Genomic DNA, 21,837 nt, shown 5'->3' with positions numbered 1-21,837 from the left:
GAAGCCAATGGGAAACCATCCAAGAAGGATTTTATATCCTTGCCAATATCGCCTGCTTTAAGTTGGGTGAAAACAGCATGTGGTCCTACTTCAATACTTACACGTTTTCAATTTTGGTCATAGTCAGAAATTGCTTTAATAAGAAAGCTTAGGAAACAGATTAGTAAATCAACTCAACTTGAAATTCGGAAAAACTTAGGTTCTGGATATAAATATAGGTATGTTCCATTTTGTCCTAAATGGACTGAATGACCAAAGTGAATAGAGGAAGAATGAAAGCAATGGCTTAGAAGTTGGAGTCTTGGTTTTACAATGATTCCTTTGATAAATCTGGGTGGGTCTTTTAGATTCTTGGTTCTTTCATTGGCAAAATTTACATATTCTAGTTAACAAGTTTTTCAAAAAAATGTGAGTGCCTTATGAATATGAAATAACATTTGAAAACTGGAGAAGGTTCGTGAATTTCTCTGGGATGCACATAGTGTGCAGAAAGATCCCAAGGGGTTCACATTATCAATACATATTATCTGTAAGAGGGCCATTATCTGTATGAGTCAAATTCCTAAGTGCCTAAATTGACCAAGTGATGATCCAACATAGAAGAAAATTAGGCCATTGTATCAGAAAATAGGTCTATATTATCTTTGTGTAAACTTCTCAGACAATTTGAGTTTCTAACTCCTTACTCTCCTAGATTCTGTTGGCCTTTGAACAATGCTCAGGAATGCCTTCCTCAAACCCTGTATTATTTTACCATTCACTTGATTACATACCTACAGGGAACCCTCTAGTGTGTATATTATCAAGGTTATACTTAAAGGCTCCATACCAGCAGCACTCCTTCCTTAATTCCTAATGACATGATTTCACATATGATGGTTAGATATGTTCCTGGTTATGTTTCTGTAAGGTTCAGTCATGAGTGATTTTCATACGATTTTCCCAAAGGTCAACTGGGTGTTATTTATTGGCTGATCCCTCCCCAATAAATGTGCTGACATCTACTAATTATGTAAAATCATGTCAAGCTAAGCCTTAGACATACATATGTCCAAATAAATGCATAAAGGCATTACATAGCCTGAGCGGGAAAAACATAATAGGTAGCTATAACAACTACCATTTATTGGGTCCTTATTCTATAAAAGATACAGAGCTAAACACTTATAAGCGTAACTCCATTTTATTTTTATAGTTACCCTAAGATGCAAGACCATTACTATTCCTGTTTTACACATGAGTAAAACAGGATTCAGAGTGGTTAAATGCCTTGCCCAAAGTTGCAGAACCTGTAAGGGATAGGATGGGGGCTCCAGCTTAGGCTTCCAGAGACCATTTCCACCCGGTTGTGCTGTTACCCACATCCCTCACTATGCAAAGCCAGGAGTTTGGGATGGTGGTTCAATATTCTAATCACCCCTGACCAGACCCTGACTGTACCACCTCTTGCATACAATGACCACTTCCTAAACACTCACATTCCAGACTGACGACTCATGTTCAAGGAATCTGGACAAACCAGTACTGTGGATACAAGCCATTGCCCCCAGCCCTACAAAGGAGACAGGAGCTTGTTGGGATTGTGTGGAGATTCAGAAGGCCATCTTTACCTTTTATCTACTTTATAAATCCCTTAGTTACTCCTCTTAAAAGTCCAGCTGTCTACGCTTTTTCATATAATTATTCCAATGATTTAATGTCTGAACATCAAGTGGTAATGTGGAAAACCATGTGGGTAAATTTCCAAGCACTCACAGGAATAATTGAAAAAAGTTCAGCCAGTGACTGTTTATCTTTTTTAAAAGGATACATTTCTGAGAATATGATACTTTAACTATGGTATTCAAAAATTGTAAGCAATTTCTACAGTGAAAATGTGTGCTAATTCTGCGATATAACTGTGTGTTAAGTTTTTGGAACTTAAGACTATGGAGAAATTTATGAAGTATGTATATGCTTTTTGAGTTTGTTACAAGGATGACTTTTGGTAGAATCTGCTTGTGATTTTCAAAATCTTACTTCGTTCTGGACAATGCCATGTTGTTTTTCCAAAATCCAAACCACAAATTGTTTTATCTGAGGGTAATGAGACTGGTAATTATGTTTAGGATAAAACATATGAACAAATATGTAACATCTATTAACAAGTTAATAACAACTCTATTACTAAGACCTGCTAAACCCTGGGTATAGCCAGTCTATCATTATTAACTTACTATAAGGTCAATACCATTGAGTCAACAAACTTCATTTCATTCACAGGCATGACTTGGGTTATTTGTTCTGATGGATGTAAACTTTCTCCTCTTTAGACTCAACTTTGAAGTTCAACCAACTCTCCAAATTTCACCCAGCAAAAACTCGTTGGACAATATTTTAGTTTTGACAGGATACATATGCTTTCTGCTTACAATATCAATTAGTTATCAGTGGGAGGGACTTATCTTTACATTATTCTGTAGGAATCCGCTCACATAGTTTTCATGCTCTTTCTAATTTTAACCAGGACATGCAAAAATCATTTAGCACAAACTAAGCTGGATTTCGTTAAAATGCTCAAAATTATCTGGGCACGAAACTAAAGATTTTTGTTTGGTCATTATTGGTCATGAATCTCACACACTCTGCAGCCTTTTATGGAATTGGTGACACAGTCTTTCCTCATGCTTGTTGCCGCAGAAATATACATTACACATGTTGGACAGTGCAAAACAGGAAAATGATGACACTCAATTGTTTCCTGCAAGGCCTTTTCTCAGTTTTCTGGATTTATATTTGATGATTACCACACAGAGTGCATGTGGCAGCTTCCTTCCATGAGTGCAAACAGCACTTACAGAGGGTATAAAATTAGGGAACACATCTCTCCACTGCCTCTCTTTACCCGTTTCTACTTCAATGTCCTGTGGCCAGCGGTGGTTCGAATGCAGTCTTTTATCCTGTCAGAATCTAATCAGAGGACCAAATAGCGGCTTTCACAGCAAGTCACAGACTGCAGCGGGTCACAGGCAAAATGGGCTTCTTTTGAGTTTTTCTTAAATATTACAATAATATCAAAGAATAGCTTGAGGAGAAATGATTGCATTTTGGCTCCCGTTCTTTCCGTTTTTGCTCACGTGCACTCCTCTTCATTTTGATTTTAGAGAAAAAGGCTAATTGTGCATATGTTTATTTTCTTAAGCTGCCACATGTGACTTTAAAAGAAAAATGATTTAAACTGACAGTATTCTCACATAAAATGTCAGGAAGGCTCAAAAGAGAGTTCTAGTTAAATTTTTTAAAGAAACGCTTTAACTTAGTGAAAAATGTACGTGCACACACATACCGACAGGGGAATAGGGGAACACTCTTATTTTACTCCAGCAAATGTTCTGGGAAAACATCAACTCATTCTCCAACAACCAAGTCTGGTGTATCAGCACAACTATGAAGAAGCCATAAATGTGTAAAACAAAAACTGCTCCGAGAACTAGATTATGTAGGAAACAATGTCAAAGACTAGTTTATTATGTGTATCTATCAGCAATGTGAAACGATTAGCTCCAAAATACATTTCTGAGAGAAAGCCACCCAGCTGCTGAAAGAAGACTGTGAGAACACACGAAGCCATTATCTACGGCTGTGTAATGTTCGGCAAAACACCAACCCGACGCCAGAAGCAAATTCTACACTTTACAAAATGAAGCAACAATGGACTTTCCACCAGATCTTAGTTTTTCCTAAGTAATCATTTTGGGTTATTTTGCTAGGTTTTGAAATTCTATTCTATGTCTCAAAAAAATGGCTCAAAACCTCAACGGTGAGATGAATAAATGATCAGCATGGTGTTTTTTAGATACCGCAAGACACACCCCATACCTGATGTACCTACCACAATGGAAGAGAAGCCAGCTGCGATGTCAGTAAGGACAAGGCATGCCACCAAGAAGGAAGTTATCATTTTGCAGGCTCAACTGCAGAGTGTCAGCCGGAGAGTCAACGATCCAAGATGGCATCACAGGCAAAGTAGGTCGTATGCTCAAAGCTCAGAAAAAGCACAAGAACAAGGGGAAAATATTGTTTCCACTGGGTTACTCTTTCTATCTCTACGTGAATGAATGAATGAGCATGGTATCCTTGCGTGTCTGTAGACTAAGCTTTGGTGTCTTCGAGTCTATTAATAAAGACCCTACTAATTGCAGAGAGCCAGAATACATAGAACCCAAATAGTTCGAATTGGCACAAACAAGAAAGAGAATAAGAAAGCGGGTAGTTTAAACCCTCTGAGTCCAGACTGCGATGTTTTTCCTCCTCTATCAGAATATATACAGGTATCTATTTTTTATATATAGAAGTCCCATGAGACTTTGCCGTTTCTTTCCTTTTCATGCATGCCAGATACCTGTAATTTATGAAACACAGCAATGGCTTCATCAATTACATTTCCTTTCAAACTGAAGCTAAATTTGTAAAGGGAAAAAGCTTGACAAGTTCATGCTGGGGTCCCATCTCCACTTTAAAACTGAGAGAATAATTAATAGCTGAACAACAATTGCAAGAGCTCTAAAGTCATGTATATAGAAGCGTAGGAGTGTGTGTGTTAGTCCTTGGGGATCGCTGACCACTTTAATATCCATGTTCTTAGAACAGGAATTCTACCACAAAGCACCCTACTTCAAGGGTATAAAAAAAAACCCTCTTCAAGACAATAATAATAATAATAATAATTGACTTACTGACGTGGTAAGTCATATAGAAATTCTTCAGGACAATTCCATGGAAATTTCCAAGGAGTGAGACTCTACAAGGAAAAGGTTATATTTTCTGGTGGAACCAAGAGAACTGGAAAATTGATTATAAATGCAAAAACTTATGCCAAGAGAATCTTGTTACAGCAAGGGGCCACAACTGGAATTCTGCTTCTGGTTCTAGTAGCAGTGGGGTGTGACCAAGACCAGGTGCCAGCAGCCAGAATTGTCTGAGGAGATGGTGCATGGGCTTCAGAGCGTGGACCAAAAGAAAATGGAGCACATTCTAGGAAAGGGGTCAGCAAGGACCAGGCTTGTGGTCCAAACAGAGGACCAGGCTGAAAAGGCAGAAGCTGGTCATAAGCCAACAGAATGCAAACCAAAGATTCCAGAGTAAATCTACCAGGAGCAGGAGACTGATCTGGAAGACTTTATAGGATGCTTTTAACCTCATGTCTGGTGGGAGCCGGTGAGCTGGTTCATCCAGCATGAGGATGCATCATCTGATCTTTCTTTCTTTCTTTCTTTTTAGTTTTATGTATGGGGAGAAAAGGAATAAAATAGATCAAAGCTTCAGGTATCTCTGTGTGTGCGTGTGTCTCTGTGACACACACACACACACATTTGCAACCGTGGCTGAAATAAGAGCCAAAGCATCACAACTATAAACCCCTTCAAAGCAGGGTCTGTGGTGTGTTTTTGTTTGTTTATTTTTCTGTTTTGGTGTTTTGTTTTGTTTTAATCTTTCTATTTCCTGCAACTAACACATTTTATGCATAACAATGAATGTTTAATGAATGAAGGAAGAAGAACTTTCATCTCTTCTAATACACGGTGCTTTGCAGTTGTATTTATCAGGGATGAACAACTGTACTTAAGTACTTGATGCCAAAATAATAAAATTAATCACAATATCTTATCAGGAAGTGACCACTATTCTTTTAAATCTGCTTTTATCAAAACATAAATCCATACCTCTGCTCAAGTCACCTGGTGGAAAGGTGGAGTCCTGGGAGAGATAGGAGAGAGCCTCGTGGGGTGCACCCTGATGTGCCACATCCCGTGAGGTGGTTGCCTAAGGACACACAGAAGTACGAGTCATCACACCGCACACCTACGATCTGTGCACTTGACCGTGTGTAAGTTGGACCTTCAACAGTAACACTACGCAAGCCAAAAAAAAATGCGCCGTTCGGTCAGATATGGAAAAAAAATCTGCTTTTATCAAAAGCATTTAATGCAGAAATAATCTGTCTCAGCTAGAAGAACATTGCAGAGGTAGATTCCTGAAAAGGTGTCTGGGGATGGGAGGCAGCAAAAGGCCTCTGGTCCTGAAGCGGACATCGCCTTTTGCAGAAGCGTGAGAAGATATGAGCTCATCATATAATAGTCAGTTTGCAGAAGAGAAACCAGTACTTCCTCGACTCTTCAGTGACGTCAGCTGAGTCCATTACATTCTCACAAACTCACCTCCTTGGATGTGCTCCAACCTCCCCCTCACTGCCTGAAAGGGTGAATTTCCGAGGGACTGTTGTGCTGTGGTTGAGCTCAGGGGGATTGCCCTGCTGTCAGGAAGACGGGCTGGCCCTCTGCATCCATTTATCAGCTTCGGGACATGCTGCCTGTTTATTTTGTGTTAGCATGCTTCCCAAAGCACTGGAGATTCTCCGGGTGCTGTGGAGCCAGCGTCTGGAGGACAACATCTCGCTCCAAGTTTGTATGACAGAGCTCGGCACAGCTCCTGAGACCCAGCAGGCCTGGGGCCAAAACCCCGTTTGGCACCTCTCCCTGCCACACACAGGAATGGAGAATGATTTGTTTAGCATTCAAATGAGTCACATAATACCAGCAGCAAAGAAAGTTTATCATGCTTTAGTTTACTTGGAAGGCATTAAGAAAAAAATTAAATAAACAAATACGGATTATTTTTATAATGAGTGCAATCTTCTTAGACTAATAGTCAGAGAAGGGCTATGGTGGTTACATGTCTAAAAATCCCAAATGGCAAAATATAATTAAAGTTAAAACTGTTGAACAAATAAACCTGTTAAATACATAATATTACCAGGCAAAATAGCTCTGTGTTTATCACTTTGCCACTGTAATTATGTTCACTGCAACTCTTCATGCATATATTAATATCTTGCTAACATTATAGAGGCTAAAACATAAATTGCAGAGCACTGAGTATAGCTTCAACCAGAAAGAGCATGGCAAAAACCCTTGTTATTAAAAAACAAAAATAAAAAAGACCTTTGGATTTAATATTACTCCTAATTGCTTTACTGAGAAGTAAAAGATTCTTCTAACTACATGTGTCCTAGTCTCAAATGAATAATCGTTATGTACCTCCACCTAGGTATCTGGTTAGAAAAGTCACAAAATTATCTCTTGCAGGTCTCCTCGAGCATAAAGCACAGAAATTGTTCGGTTGAACCTGAAAAAGGAAACACCAGGAAGTGAACTTCGGTTGTTATTCCCATGTAAAAAGAAGACAAATATTTTTAAGTAATTTTAACTAATTATCAAAGATTATGGATAAACCGTAATTGCGTAGATGTGGGCTTGAGTGGGTGTGTTAGTTATTAGAAACCAGGAGAGGTCAGGAAATTAATTCCCCTGGGGTGAAACCCTGTCTCCAAAAATAAGCAAGAAGAGGCTTTGAAATGATTTCTGAAGGCTTGACGAAATCAGTGCCAAAGGTTGCATGGGAGAAGAAAAAGAAGAAAAGATTCCTTGCAATGAATAGCAAAAGGAGGGAGAGGGTGAGGGGGTGGGGAAAGGAGAAAGACCAAGTGTCTGTAAGAACAGAGCAAATCATGAGTCTCTACCGCCTGGGTTAATAAAACACTGTTCATAACACCAAGTTACATAAACAGGGATTGGACAATTTCAATAAAAATCACAACCCTTTCAGAACAGCAACAAAAGAAACATGACCCCTTGAAAACTACCTAATGTTAACCGATTTACTTTAATGACCATGGAATTCATTTTCATAAATTAATTTTTATGATTAGATTATCTAAGAAACAGGAGTCTAGAAACAGCAGAGCCAATGAACCTCCTATGGTCATGTGACAGTTCACCATCGTCATCGCGATTCACATCGAACCATAATCAGAACCATCTTTTGGAGGAACAGTTTTCACTGTCTACATTTTATTTGGGAAATCGAGAGAATTAAATACTTTGTAAGGGAAAAATTAGTGCGTCTTAGGACCAAGAAAGTCATTACAACTTTTTTTCAAATTTCCTTCAGTTTTCTTAAAATAAATACCATGAAATGACAATTTCAGTCAATCACCATCCCTTTTTTTGTCCGTGACATAATGGTTACAATTGCCCTAACACATCCAATTTAACGGCCATTGTGCTTGTGGTTTTAGAGTGTGAAGTTCTCTTTCCTCACATTTGGATTTTAATCAAATCACTCATTCAAGTCAGACTGCTGAACACCTACCAATTTTTAGCGGCTCAAATTACTCCCATTTTGAGATGGATTAAAACTTAAATCATGTTGAAGGACATCACCCAACCAGGTAATGTACATGTGTGTGGGGGTGGGAGGTCGCAAATCTGGATGATCTCACAATGGAAACTATTATATAGCAACTGGTCTCCACACCCAACACGTCTGCACACATCCATGGCCCAGATTTGATCTCTCCTGAGACCACAGCAGTGCACTGTTTGCTCAAGCCATGGATAAAGGCCAAGGTTTTTACTATGATTGGAAAGGGGCCTGGGCGCCATCCTAGCCTCATGCCCTGCCCTCTCCCTCCAACACTCACATTGCGCTGCACAATACAGAGCCCATTTTGAATTCCTAAATCCTTAAAATCCTTTACCCCTGAACTTTTGTGCACACTATTCTCTTTTGATGCAGGTATGCTTCCTCGCTTCCTCAGCCTGTCATCTCTTGCATTTTTTCCTCCACCCCTCATTTGAAGTATCACCTCACCCAGGAAGTCTTTGATGATGACAAAAGCCCATACAGATGCCTTTGTTGGGGTTTTCCAAGGCTAATCTCTAGTTTGGTGTGTCTCTTCTACGGGATTATAAGTGATTTAAAGAAAGAGACCTGTGTTATTAAACTTCAAAACCCCAGGACCTGTCATAGCACCTGAAACATAGTTGGAATTCATTAATTCAAGCAAGTTGAATGAACAGATGAGTCAACAAAAGCCCAACTAGAGGAGAGGAAAAGGGAAGGACCAAATGAACATCAATGACATTTTTAACTTTAAGACCGCTCTAGACTTGTGCTGGTCTGCTCGTCTAGCCCTGTGAAATACTTTCCAAACTCTCTTACATATATTGCCCACGTGGGACATAGACAGCCTTCAGCTTCCTGTAAGGACACTGACGCTCAGAAAGATTTTAAAGATTGGCCTGAATGCAAGCAGGTACTTGGTTACAGGGTGGGGGCTGGGTCTTCTCACACTCAGTCCCCTTCCTTCCACTCAGTTGCCATGTGTTATGTGCTCCGGAAAAGCTGCCTCGGGAGGAAGGAAGGAGTGATAGGAAAAGAGTCTCCCAGAACAATTATTTGGACACAAAACCTTTCCTTTAATAAATGTAGAGAGAAAGCGTCTCTTTGTGGTTTGAGTCCATGTAACCTCAGAACAAAGTTAGACCACTGTGCTAATTGAGTTGGAGGGCCAATTGTCAGGGAAGAGGAGGGGGAGATAAATAAGCCTTGGTCATGGTACCAGGGTTCCAGATAGCAGCTCAACTAGAGCCATGCCCAACTGTGGGATCCCCCATGGAACTGCAGGCAGCAGAAACTGACAATATACATGGGTTTATCAGCAAAGAAGGAGTTCAGGCATGGGACACAAATCCCGGCCAGACCACTTAGCTGCTACCACAGAGAGGTCCTGTGAACTCAAGCTGTGACTGAAAAGATGTGGTTGGAAGTCCTTCTGAGGCATTGACAGTGTCCAAAAAGCCGTATCTACAGAGGAAAGGGTGGAAAGGCCCCTGAGGTCATCTGATGCAGAGAGCCTCAAGTGTATTTTCAGTTATTCCCTAAGCATAAGAACGAAACTCCTAGGTCTCTTTAACATGGTACTAAAGTCCAGTGACTCAGTGACCATGTTTTTTGCTGCACAGGAAACTTTGGAACAGAAATTCTCTTCTCATTTTGGAAGAATGGAATTCTTCTATTGTTTGGTTGAAAAAACAAAACAAAACTTGTGTTGACCGCTCATTTTAGAGGAAAGATCTGAGTGAGATATGGGGCCACCTGACTGTGAGGGAGTTCCTTCAACTCCAACAGTACCGCGGGCTGTGCACAAGCTCCCGGAACTGACCTTGAATGCTAGCACCGACTTTATCTGGAAGCACCAAGACCATGTTTGTTCCCTAGTGAACACAAGAAGCTTTTGCCCGAGGAACCTCCATGGGAATGAGACATTAGGATTCTACCTCCAACCTGTAGCTAACTGATATGACATTGGCCATCCTGTTTTATCTCCCTGGACCCCAAAAATCTCATCCTTCCGCCCATGTATGGCCTTCTATAGCTCTACAGTATTGAGATTTTGATGCATTTGTAAAATGCCTGAGATATTTACTTAAAAAAAAAAATCACTCAGAGAGACACTGCAAGGAACGGATGAGTACCGGTAATTGTGAGAAACAGAGTTTGTCGTGGGGCCAAGAACAAATCCTTGCAGACTCCTTATCAGAATGAAGAAGGAAGGAAAAAGGAAAGGAAAGGAAAGGAAAGGAAGAAAGGAGGGAAGGGGGAAGGAAGGAAGGAAGGAAGGAAGGAAGGAAGGAAGGAAGGAAGGAAGGAAGGAAAAAAGAAAAAAGAAAAGAAAAAAGAAAAGAAAAGAAAAGAAAAGAAAGGAAGGGAGGGAGGGAGGAAGGATGGAAGGGAGGGAGGGGAAGGAAGGAAAGGAGAGGGGGAGGGAGAGAGGGAGGGAGGGAGGAAGGAAGGAATCTGAATTTCTCTGCTGTTGCTATGCTTAGGCCTATAAATGTTTTATCACCTGCCTGTAAACCTCCCTTAAAAGGTGGTCAGCATCAATTCCAGCCAAGGACAGTGTCTTAACAGGCTGTTACATCCACTTATTAACATTATTTTGGTATCACTGGGGACACAGAATTATCATTCTTTGGCATATGGATTAGAAGTGTTTAATTTTTTTAGAGACGTTTATATTGCGTTATTCCTTCCTCTTTTTTTTCTAGTTGAAATTCATTAAATTAAATCCATGTTGTTTTGTCCCTCTACATAGCCATAGTACCCCAAAAATCAAAATCATTTACTACTTACTTGCTTGCTTCCAAGGTCTTAATGTTAAACATTGCAAGCGTAGGGTAGCCTGGCAAAATGTTGTTAGCTATTTGGAGACCTATACACTAGACACATCTTGCAAACAAATGGATAAATAATATATGAGTGCCCCGGGTCCTTCGTTCACCAGGTTTATATGGCAAAAAAAAGTGATACGGAGGACCGACAGTAACTTTACAATATGTAAATACCTACATTGGACAATTCAGGCACAAAAATATATTGTAACTTGGTGCTTATATAAACTTACACTTTATGCATTTCCATTGTATAAGTTAACACATTCCTTGCTTTCTACATTCTCGTATCTCCACCTTGTCTTTAAAGTATGGCACAAGATATCAAGAAAGCATTAATCTACAAAGCTTAAATCCTGTGTTTGTTTTTACCAGCCATCCCAAAGCAGAGTTTTCTCTCCATAATGAGGTCTTTCCTAACGGGCTGACAGAGTATTTTTAAATCGGCTTTGACAAGCTTATTCTGAGACTATTCCCGAATGTATGCTTGTCTATCTCTATACTCACCGTGGATACCACTGTGAGCTCTGGGTGGAATTCTTTACATTTCCTCTTGTTCACTATCAACAGCCCGAGCTGCTGAAAATGTTTCTTAAGCTCGCGAAGGAGACTTTAGTGGTGATTTCTTGGCTGGGCATGCTCTGTTTTCTCACTTAAGGTGAAGGAATAGAGATGAAGCATCTTTGTTTAGCTCCACAATGGATGATTTTCCAGCCGTATTGTTGCACTGTTGCATTTGGAAAGAGAGTTCTGGAAATCATTTCTTGCTGTATTTGCAACTCGCTTTGTATTTTCAGGGTTTTATCATGATGATTCAAGGCAGCTTTAGAATTAAAATGTGGACACTCACTCCTGATTTTCCTAAGGCAAATCTAAAAATTTCCACCCTGGTCACTGAACCAGCTCCTCCTTTATGCGCGCAATCAACCAAAGGTCAGGTTTACGATCGTGTGGTTAGCGCTTGAGTGATGAAGACCATGGACGCTTTCCAGTCACTTAGGTTTGAGGAGTTTGCAATTGTTCCAAGACCTACGGGCTCTAATTTACCTGACCTTCTCCTTCTGCCTCCTTTTTGATAGCAAGACATGATTTGTTTTAGTTCGTTCAACTTCTCTGGAAATCACAGAGGCGACAGCATGGGCTTTTTTCCGCCCTGAAAAAAAAAAAAAAGTCCATGTTGAGAGTATGTCACTGCCCATATTTGGGCTAGAAAGCATTAGAGAGTGGTATTTTCTAGTAAGAGTTAGGTTTTAAAGAATGGTCTGGCTTATATTTTGAAAGACATTTCTTTGGACTATTTATTTATCAGTTTTCATTTGCTTCTGACTCTACCTCCGACCATCATTCTGGTTCTTCTTTTCCTTTTTTTTTTTTTGAAAGATTTTATTTATTTAGTTGACAGCCAGCGAGAGAGGGAACACAAGCAGGGGGAGTGAGAGAGGAAGAAGCAGGCTCATAGCGGAAGAGCCCGATGTGGGGCTCGATCCCATAATGCCGGGATCACGCCCTGAGCCGAAGGCAGACGCTTAACGACTGCGCCCCCCAGGCGCCCCCCTCTTCTTTTCCTTTATCTTCACTTTCCCTCCTATGCACGCTGGACTACATCCCCGTCCCACATCTCCTTAGGGGCATCAGGGATTTAGGGAGTCAGTGTAAACTATAGGAGAGTTCTTTCCTCTAAAAATGCGCTTTCAGGGCGTTGTTGTCGAGCCCCTCCTGCAGCTGCCCCTGGAGCAGACAGCTCACGAGTCTGTGCAAGAACGAGTAAAGCCAGAGCTGCTGCGCGACACCATGCGCTGTACACGGAAGGAATGTTGAAATAAAGAAAATGGAAGGAATCCAGGGGTCCATGTGCCAACAATGAAGGGCATAAGCAATTGCACAGGTGAGGAGCATTGGAGCAGAAATGGTTTTGTTTTCGTAACTGTGTTTCCTATTTAACTGAATCAAACTAACGTATAGGCTGGATTCCTTGCCTGGGGCTCCCAGTTTCAATTCATCAGAGAGAGAGGAGACACCAAAGACATGAGAACAAGATGGCGGGGGCAGAGGATGGGAAAGAGGGAGGGGCCAACCAAGGCCCAGATAAACGCGGCCCAAAGGTGGGTGGGCCAGGGAGGCAGGTGTTCACAGGAGCTTCTATGGAATATCCCACTCGTGCACGTGGTCCAGTCAGGTGGGCTTTTGGGATTCCTATCATCCAACTTAATCTGTTGTATTCCCTCTGTCCTCGTCATCTGTGCTCGGCTTTAAGTGTAGCTTACTGAGTCGTGTGTTCCGTATTGATGGATTATGTTTGTGTCCAAGGCTGTGAAGGCCCATCAGAATTCCATTCAGGTGTCTTGTCGTGGGCTCATCAACACCTGGCAGGTTTGTTCTTCTATCCTCCGGTGTGATCCAGGCAGATCTCTGATGCAGAGAGGCAGGCCCCACATCAATAGCCAGGACCAAAGGTAAATGCACGGGTGTCACTGGGGTGTGATTTGCAGGTGGCAGGGTACGGGGAAGGAGAATGTCAATTAAGTGCCGTGCAAGTGTGCTGCGTGCATGTATTCCTAGTGCGGTTTGTAATTCCCAGGGCTTTTCGATGGTGAATAATTGACACCCCGGTAAGGCGGATCGCTGTAATTGTCCCCATTTCACTGAGGAGGAAATTGTCTTGCACTCTGGAAAAGCTCATTTATGCTCTGTGTATCTTTGCTGCATACCCAGGTACTTCCCAGGGGTGCTGTGAGGACCAATTACTAATTATCGGGAAGAGCTCTTATGCTCTGATGAGATCCTTTGGAATGCAGGTATCTGTGAAACACAGGTGAAACCTTGATAATGTTTTCTGTAACAGATGGCATCAGGCCAGGCACCTTTGGTCATCGGATCAGCACAGTCCGAACTAGATGGATAAAGGAAAGAGGATCATAAGGAGAAGGATGTGGGGGGGGGGGGGAGAGGGGCACCCAGCCACGATTCACATCTCAAGACTGGATCAGTAGAGAAACTAACTTGAGCTGACCCTCCCATTACACTGATAAAAAAATCATAGAAAGTTAGAAAATTTTAGAATTGGAAGGGTCCTTATAGCTACCAGTTATAAAGCAATGATGATAAAGAGTTGGTGTAATATCCTTAGAAATGAGTGAGGTGACCACATTGCAGTATGTCACAATGCAAATGACCCAAAGGAAGAAGAGTGGCAAGGTAAAATTCAGTGCCCTGGGGTGCTTGGAGTTAACCAGGGAAGAAAATTAAGAGAAGAGTTTGACCACAGTGCTAATAAGTGATAATGGACCAAATCCTTGGATTGTCTTATGTTGGCTGGTAACATGGTGGCTATGAGCCAGTGTTTTTCTCATTGGTACAATGGGATGAGTAAGGGTATGTACTCCGTGAAGATGTGGGGGAAAATGAGGGAGGTGATACCAGTCAAAAAGTGAGAAGACTCACTGACGCCTAAGAAATTATCGATAAATCCACTGTTTCCTCATTGCAGCTGTTGCTTTGCTCCCAGCACGAAGTAGGAGCTCAACAGTATTTATTGAATGAATGCAAAATTAATCTTTTCTGTAGGTCATTTCTCTGCTTTGGTGTAGTAGTGTTGGAGAGTGAAGGAGGGACATAGAAATTTTAGAGATGGGCTGGTATCTTATGAATAAAGACAAAAAAAAAAAAAGAAGAAGAGAGCAGAAAACTTTTCTTCATGTAGCAGCATTAAATCCCTTATTCATTTCCCAAAAGCCAGCCTTCCTTAAAGCATCTTCTCTTCTTCCCGCTCTATTTATTCTCCCTCTGCTGCCACTTGGTTTCTCCCCTTTCTCCTGACTCTACTCACCAAAGTCCTCAGGGCTGCCTCCATGGCTGAATCAACAGTCATTCCACAGCCCTCCTTTTCCTCAACTTCCCTGCTGCACCTGACACGTCGCTGGCCACTTTCGTAGTCTCTCTCTTTCTCTCTTGGTGCTTTTTGTGATCCCCTATCCCTGGGTTTCTTTCTTTCTTTCTTTCTTTCTTTCTTTCTTTCTTTCTTTCTTTCTTTCTTTTTTCTTTCTTTCTTTCTTCTTTCTTTCCCTTTCTTTCTTTCTTTCTTTCTTTCTTTCTTTCTTTCTTTCTTTCTTTCTAGATTTTATTTATTTATTTGACAGAGAGAGAGCACAAGCAGGGAGAGCTGCAGAGGGAGAGGGAGAAGCAGACTCCCCACTGAGCAGGGAACCCAATGTGGCACTCCATCCCAGGACCCCGAGATCATGACCTGAGCTGAGGGCAGACGCTTAGCCGACTGAGCCACCCAGGTGCCCCTTGTCCTCTATTTCTGACGGCTCCTCCTGCTCAACTCCTTTATAGTCAACCACCCATGTTATTGGTGTCCAGGACTCTGATCCTTGCTCCCCTAATCCACCCTGCAGAGGAGCCCCTGGACTCTCCAGCCTCATGCCTGCCACCCCTTCCCTCCCACCTGTGACCTGAACTTCTCCTAGTTCCATGAGCTACGCTGAGAGTTACCATCTCATCTTTCCATTGGTCTCATTTCTGGTCACCTTCAGTTCAGAGTGGACTTCTCTGACCTTTGCACAACTAAGTCCCACTTGCAGGAACTTCCTCCATTATAACACTCAGCCCACTTTCTCGTAATGACTTGTAAGTGTCCGTATTCCCTGAAGAGCGGCCACTGGTGTCCCGATGCAGTCCGCTCTAGGCAAAGGTTCAGAGCAGAAGAGGTGAACAGGGAGAGAAATCCCTCCTGTACTCTGTGATCCCAGGAGTGGGGAGGCTCTGCCCGGAGGCTACGTCTTTATCTACTTTGCACAAAGAGAACTTTTAGGCCAACAGCAGCCCTATTCTCTAATACCTTGAAAGTTTAACGAAAAAGAAACTGTCTGTGGTGGCCACCACTGAATTCTCAGCTCCTATCACAGTGCCTAGATTCTCTCTAATAATCATAAAATAAATTCTCTCCATCACTGTGTTCTAAAACTGCTCTGTCCTCTACGGCCATCCCTGACCCACACTATGGCTACTGAGCACTCGAAATGTGGCTTGAGATGTGCTCAGCGTATGTTATGTACTGAGTTTGAGACCTAGCAAAAATAAATAAATAAATAAATAATAAATAAACGCAGGGTGTCTTTTTAATAATTTTAAATGAAATAACGTATTATTGTTTTAAATAAAATGTATAATTAAGAGTACTGTCACCAGGGCACTGGGTGGCTCAGTCAGTTAAGCGTCTGCCTTTGGCTCAGGTCATGGTCCCAGGGTCCTGAGATCGAGTTACGTGTTGGGCTCGCTGCTCAGCGAAGAGTCTGCTTCTCCCTCTGCTCCTCCCCCTGCTTGTGCTCTGTCTCTCTTTGTCAAATAAATAAATAAAATCTTTAAAAAAAAAAAAGAGTACTGTCACCTATGCCTTTACACTTTCGTGAATGGCTACTAGAGAATTTGCATCCGAGGCTCCCACTAGGCTTCTACTGGACGGCATCATCCTAGATTTCCTTCTGAGATGCTGTTTTATATGCAAGCCCTCACTAAACATCTAAATAGCTCCAGCTGATGTCCCACGGCCACCATCCAAGTCAACCAAACTGAATTTATCGTGTTTCCTAATGATTTGCACCACTTCCTTGGGCGTCCCTGGTCACAACTCACCCAGTCATCTAAACCAGAATGTTGGCATAGTCCACAACTTGTTTTCCCCCCATAAGATGACTCTTCCTCCCATTTGCCTTTTCTAATCTATCTTTCACAATGCTATGAAAATGGCCACCAGACTCTCCAGTATAAATCATGTAATGAATGACTCCCCGTCAGCACCATATAAAAGGCCCTTTTTGGCAACACATAATATGAAACAGTCTTTCGTGATGATCGGGTTGCTGTCTTCTGCTCTACTCTGTCCAATCTTAATTTTCTCACTAGCCTTCTCTGCTTTGTTCTAATAAAAAGAGCCGCTTACAGGGTACGTTCCAAAAACATAGCCCCACAATACTTTCTTGTTCTCATTTTATAGATGGAGAACCTAAAGCAGAGAGACTAAATAATCCATTGAGCATTTCGCCTAACTACGTGAGAGAGCTGGTACTTGAACCCAGACCACCCGACAGGGCATCTGTCCTCAGCCAACGGGTTCCGTTTCCCTCCCGCACTAATGAAGTCATTGCTGTTCTCTGAGTGCCTCAACACTGCTCGTTCCTTTGTATCTTTGCAAGGGTTGCTCCCTAGGCTTGGGAATATCTACCACCCCTTCATTACCTCATTGCCAAAGACATCTATGTGGAAAGTTAGCAGACCTTCTCAGGAATATGTAGTAGTTTTCCTGTGTGCTCTCCTAGCTTTAACAACATGTAAATACTAAGGGTCTGTCTCATTGGGATGATGTATCTTTTCTTAGTTTTCTAGTATCAAGCACAATGCCTAACACACAGTTGGTTCCCAGTGCATGTCTATTGGGTTTGGGGCTGCAGGAGGTGGCTGGAGGGGACACTGCTTTGGACAGAACATTGTTGGCCAGATGGTGGTGAGGTTGCTGACCGAGTTGACCTGGTCTGGACTCTTGAGATTGCCAATGCTCATTTGAGAAATGCTAAGTTGAAAAACACTGGACCAGACAAGAGTCCCGTCTTAGTGTGGAGGTATTCATTCATGGGACCAGTTTTGACAGAGAGTCATAGAATTTCAGGATTGTATTAGAGCTCAGACGATTTAATAGCCAAAGTCCTTAATTGTACATAGAAGTAAATGGAGACTACAAAGTGTAAATAACTCATCCACAATAATATTGCAAGTTACTATCAGAGTCTGTACTTGAACCTGACCTCCTGCCTGCCAACACAGAGCCCCTGGCTCTTTCTCATGGACACATAAATACCTGCATGATTTTATACACACACACACACACACACACACACACACACCTCTTCACTGTTAATGAACTGATCCAAAAATGCAAGTGGTTCTTACCTAAAACCCAGAGCCACTGGTGGGAATAATCAGGGCTAATAGAAATTCAGTGATTTATACAAAATATCTCCTCATGTACTTCTATACTTTACAAAGAAATGTACTACTTCACTTTCCCTGGGACAGGGAAAAATCTGTCCAGCCAACACCTTTCAAACCAGTCAGTGCAAAGAAATGAGGTTTACTCCATTTTGCTGACTTATTTCTTTCAGTTTTCCACTACTTTCATAATTATCACCATAACAGCAGTTAACGTTTTTGTAATAATTATTCTTCACCATGACTTCTGCAAAATGCTTTACCTGCCTGCCCACCTTCGATCCATACAGCAATCCAGGAGGTAGATCGCTAATACAATTTCCCATTTTTACAGTGAAAGATTCTGAAGTCCAAAGAAATTTAATAAATTCCACAGGGTCACAGAACTTTTCCGCGGCAGAAACTGCAGTTGTATTTAAAGGAAACCTGACACCAAAGCTCAGGCTCTGAACCACTAATCTAGTCCATGTGTCTTCAACACGGTATTCATTCTCTGTTTCGAAAGATGGAATCACGGAAATAAAGACCTCGAAATTATTTAGATTCTGTCTGGTCCCTACGAATTATCTGGTAGAAGCACAAAGTAAGGTCCTGGAAAATAAATGAATCAACCTCTTCTGGACTTACTACTCTTAAAATGCTTTCCACATTTTTCTAAATCACACTAGAAAGTGCTTCTCAGAGTGTACATGGTAAATAAGGATGACTGACTTTCACAAATTCTTCCACAAATACATACAACCCTGTAAACACATGCATATGCATGTATGTATATCAAAACCTAGTCTATGTATCTCTAATAATACAGACCCTTGGAATAACAACCAGCCTGTCAAAACATAGTAAGAGGACCACATTTCGGAGAGAATTACAGTATCATTACCACTGACACGGGTAGAATAGATGAGTGTCCCTTAACTACTGCCTGTCAGGGCCCACTCCTATCTTAGCACCCAGTTTAAATAGTACTCAGCCAGCTGCCTGTGGATTTAGCCAACATTGCATGTTAATGCAAGAGTCTGATTGCCCAGATGGTTATTTCTAGGCTCTTAGTCAAGAATAGTAACTGAGCATGGGTCTAAAGCATATCTGGTCTACACGCAGGCTAGTGGCTTCTTGATTTCTTCCTAGATCCCTCTTCTGTGCCTCCTGGGCTTGTCGCTGGTAGCTGTTTGACCATTTCCACCGGCACCGGCGGGGGGCGGCGGGGGGGAGAGGGGAACCGAAAGGACGGGACAGCCATCGTTGAAATCGGTGAAAATCTCCACAATACTTCATCCCTCTCCTTGCTGCTCTTATTGCATATGGAGACTCGCCTCTATCGTGAACCCTCCTAGAGTGAGCGTTCTCCCCTCCTTTATAGATCCCATGTGTCACCAGCACAGTGGCTTTGCATTTAAGAAGCAAAATCAAGACTTGGTGAATTGAGGCAGCTGCAGAACAAACAGACAGACTGAACAAACCAACCCCCAAGGCTCCCCCGGAGTTCAGTGGGAGGAGTTCTGGCTTTGAAGCCGGGTAAGCCCTCCGTGTGCCCCAACAGAAGAAACTGCTGGTATGCCGTGAAAAAACCAGACCTCCAGGACAATCCTTCTGAACAATTCCACGTGTGACAAGAAGTGGAACCACCTTAGTTTTTCATAGAAGCAACTTTCCTTAATAATTCTGGTGTTTTATTTTAATAAACCTAGTATTTTATTTTATTAGGATGAAAACCACAGAGGTTGTGAAGATGCCATGCACCTTGTCTGCCTGGCATAGCTCAGATTTCTGGGCGTCCCTCCTGACTACACCCCTGGAAAGAGAATTCCACTGCCTTGTAGGAGGGCCTCCCTTCCTATAAATTACATTAGTTCAGCCCTCATTGCCCTTCCTGGTGCTGTTTCAAGAAATAAACATTAAGGAATAAATCATCTCAAGCCTGCTTTCCTGCTTTGTTTATCCGACTTCTTTCCTCCACCAGCAACCTTTTCTAATCGTTCTACTCCCCCAAAGCAGAGGATTTTTACAGGGTAAAATTGCTCATTTCCACTTCGGCATTTTTTTCTTACATTTGGAATAACTTGGCTCAGCTACTCTGACCTTGAAACGCAGCCCTGCCCCCCTACCAAGAAATCAGCAGGAGCCGTAAAGTGAAGAACACGGAGTTTCCATTTCTTTGCAAATCCATATTTACATGGAGAAGGCTACGCTGGGTCCCAAGGCAAAGGGACAGCCTATCCTCCAAAAAGAATGATAGATAAGGATTAGGTTTAATACTGGAAAACATTTAGAGACGGAATGAAAGACTGCATTCATGACAGAAATAAAAGGGGCCATTCTTTGGCAAAACATAAAACAGCATCTGTTGAAACAACTCAAGTTCTGAGCTGCTTTGCATGGCGTCCTTTGTTGCCCAAGGATGGCAGCATCTCTCAGGCCTTTGAGGACATGAAATGATGACAGATAAAGGACCTGTGCCAAGAAGCAAGGAAAAAAAGGAAAACACAAGCCTCACATTTTGATGTGCAGCTACTTGATTCTCGGCCATCTAGAAATGCAGAGGGAAGGCTGTCAGATGCACTTACTGAACCGCTTGGTAGCCCTGGGTGATGAATTTCCAGTTTCGCTCTGCTCTGTCAGAGTGCAGGGCACATTACCAGAGCTTTCTGGCGCTGAGGAGGAGATAAAGCCCATGTGTGTAATCTACTCCAGGTGTACCAAAGTGGGCTCTCTGCCCTCTTTCTTTGGCTGTGGACCCCACTGACATTGTGGTGTGATATAATCTCTTTTTCAATGAGAAATATTCATAATAACATAGCCCAGAAAACTCCCAAGTACCAAGTGTGTGTGTGTGTGTGTGTGTGTGTGTGTGTGTGTGTGTGTAGCAACAACTCTCATTTCTGTATTTTTCACATATAGTTTTTTGGCATAAGATAGGGAAAACAAAAACACTATCTTGACATGCCTTAAACCAAAGAACTAAATAACTGAGGTCTCCTACCACTTACAGATTATTAACAAAGCTTTTAATATAATATATGCAACTAATCATAAGTATTATTAGAAACACAGCAGATGGACTTCTTCCTTTCATTTTACTTCAGGAGAGTTCTTTTTTTTAACTTTAAATTCAATTAATTAACATATAGTATGTTATTAGTTTCAGAGGTAGAGGCCAGTGATTCATCAGTTGCATAGAACACCCAGTGCTCATTACATCGCGTGCCTTCCTTAAGGCAGATGGACTTTTTAAATGGTCAAGGTCATTGTCACTTGTGTAGTGTTGAAAAAAGTAGACACAAGAGACAGAAATGTTTTGATAGTTCACATGTATTCAAAAACACTTCAGGTACCTCTGATAAAGAAATAAATAACATTTTATTTCTTTAACAAATGAGGTAGCTAATAGAGTCTAACCATGCATGCCAAAGGGAAAAATATGACTTTGTTCTACCGCAAGAAGATTTTATGGCTTTTTCTTCTGGTGTTTGAAGCATGAAATATGCCAGAGGTAGTTAGTTGCTGTTTACGGTACCTGTGTACTCTATTAATGAGTTGCCAGTTTTTACTTCCTATAAAGAATCCTTGTAGTAAAGCATTTACTTACATATTTAAAAATTCCCTTAAATATGTTCTGCATTTCCAAAGAGGCAAATTCCAATGGTCTTCATTAAATGCTGTTTCCAAGAATCTGTTTTGTGTAAGTCTGCAGTTTAGTTGTTCACGGTAGCTTAAAGGTTGAGAGACAAGCCATTTAATTCAAACCACGATTGACAAAGGAGAATTTGGCTTCACTTGTTTTAAAGATAGATGGTGG

General features: G+C 41.7%; 1 long non-coding RNA gene across 2 annotated transcripts in view; it reads right to left on the bottom strand.

Moving 5' to 3' along the window:
- LOC113264525 (uncharacterized) overlaps nucleotides 1–21,837 on the bottom strand; it is a 99,465-nt gene that overhangs the window by 22,766 nt on the left and 54,862 nt on the right. Inside the window, exons 8-9 of one of the 2 annotated variants that reach the window (XR_008956642.1) lie at nucleotides 11,562–12,207; nucleotides 3,872–7,164 (exon numbers count right to left, since the gene is read on the bottom strand). This is a non-coding gene — a long non-coding RNA (uncharacterized LOC113264525). Of the gene's footprint in view, nucleotides 1–3,871; nucleotides 7,165–11,561; nucleotides 12,208–21,837 lie in introns of those variants that run through there. The other variant, XR_008956641.1, reaches the window with a different exon arrangement.

The sequence above is a fragment of the Ursus arctos genome, unplaced genomic scaffold (assembly GCF_023065955.2).
Source record: "Ursus arctos isolate Adak ecotype North America unplaced genomic scaffold, UrsArc2.0 scaffold_31, whole genome shotgun sequence".
Lineage (NCBI taxonomy): Eukaryota > Metazoa > Chordata > Mammalia > Carnivora > Ursidae > Ursus > Ursus arctos.
Note: the sequence above shows the minus strand (reverse complement) of the source record. Positions and strands in the feature narration are given on the sequence as shown.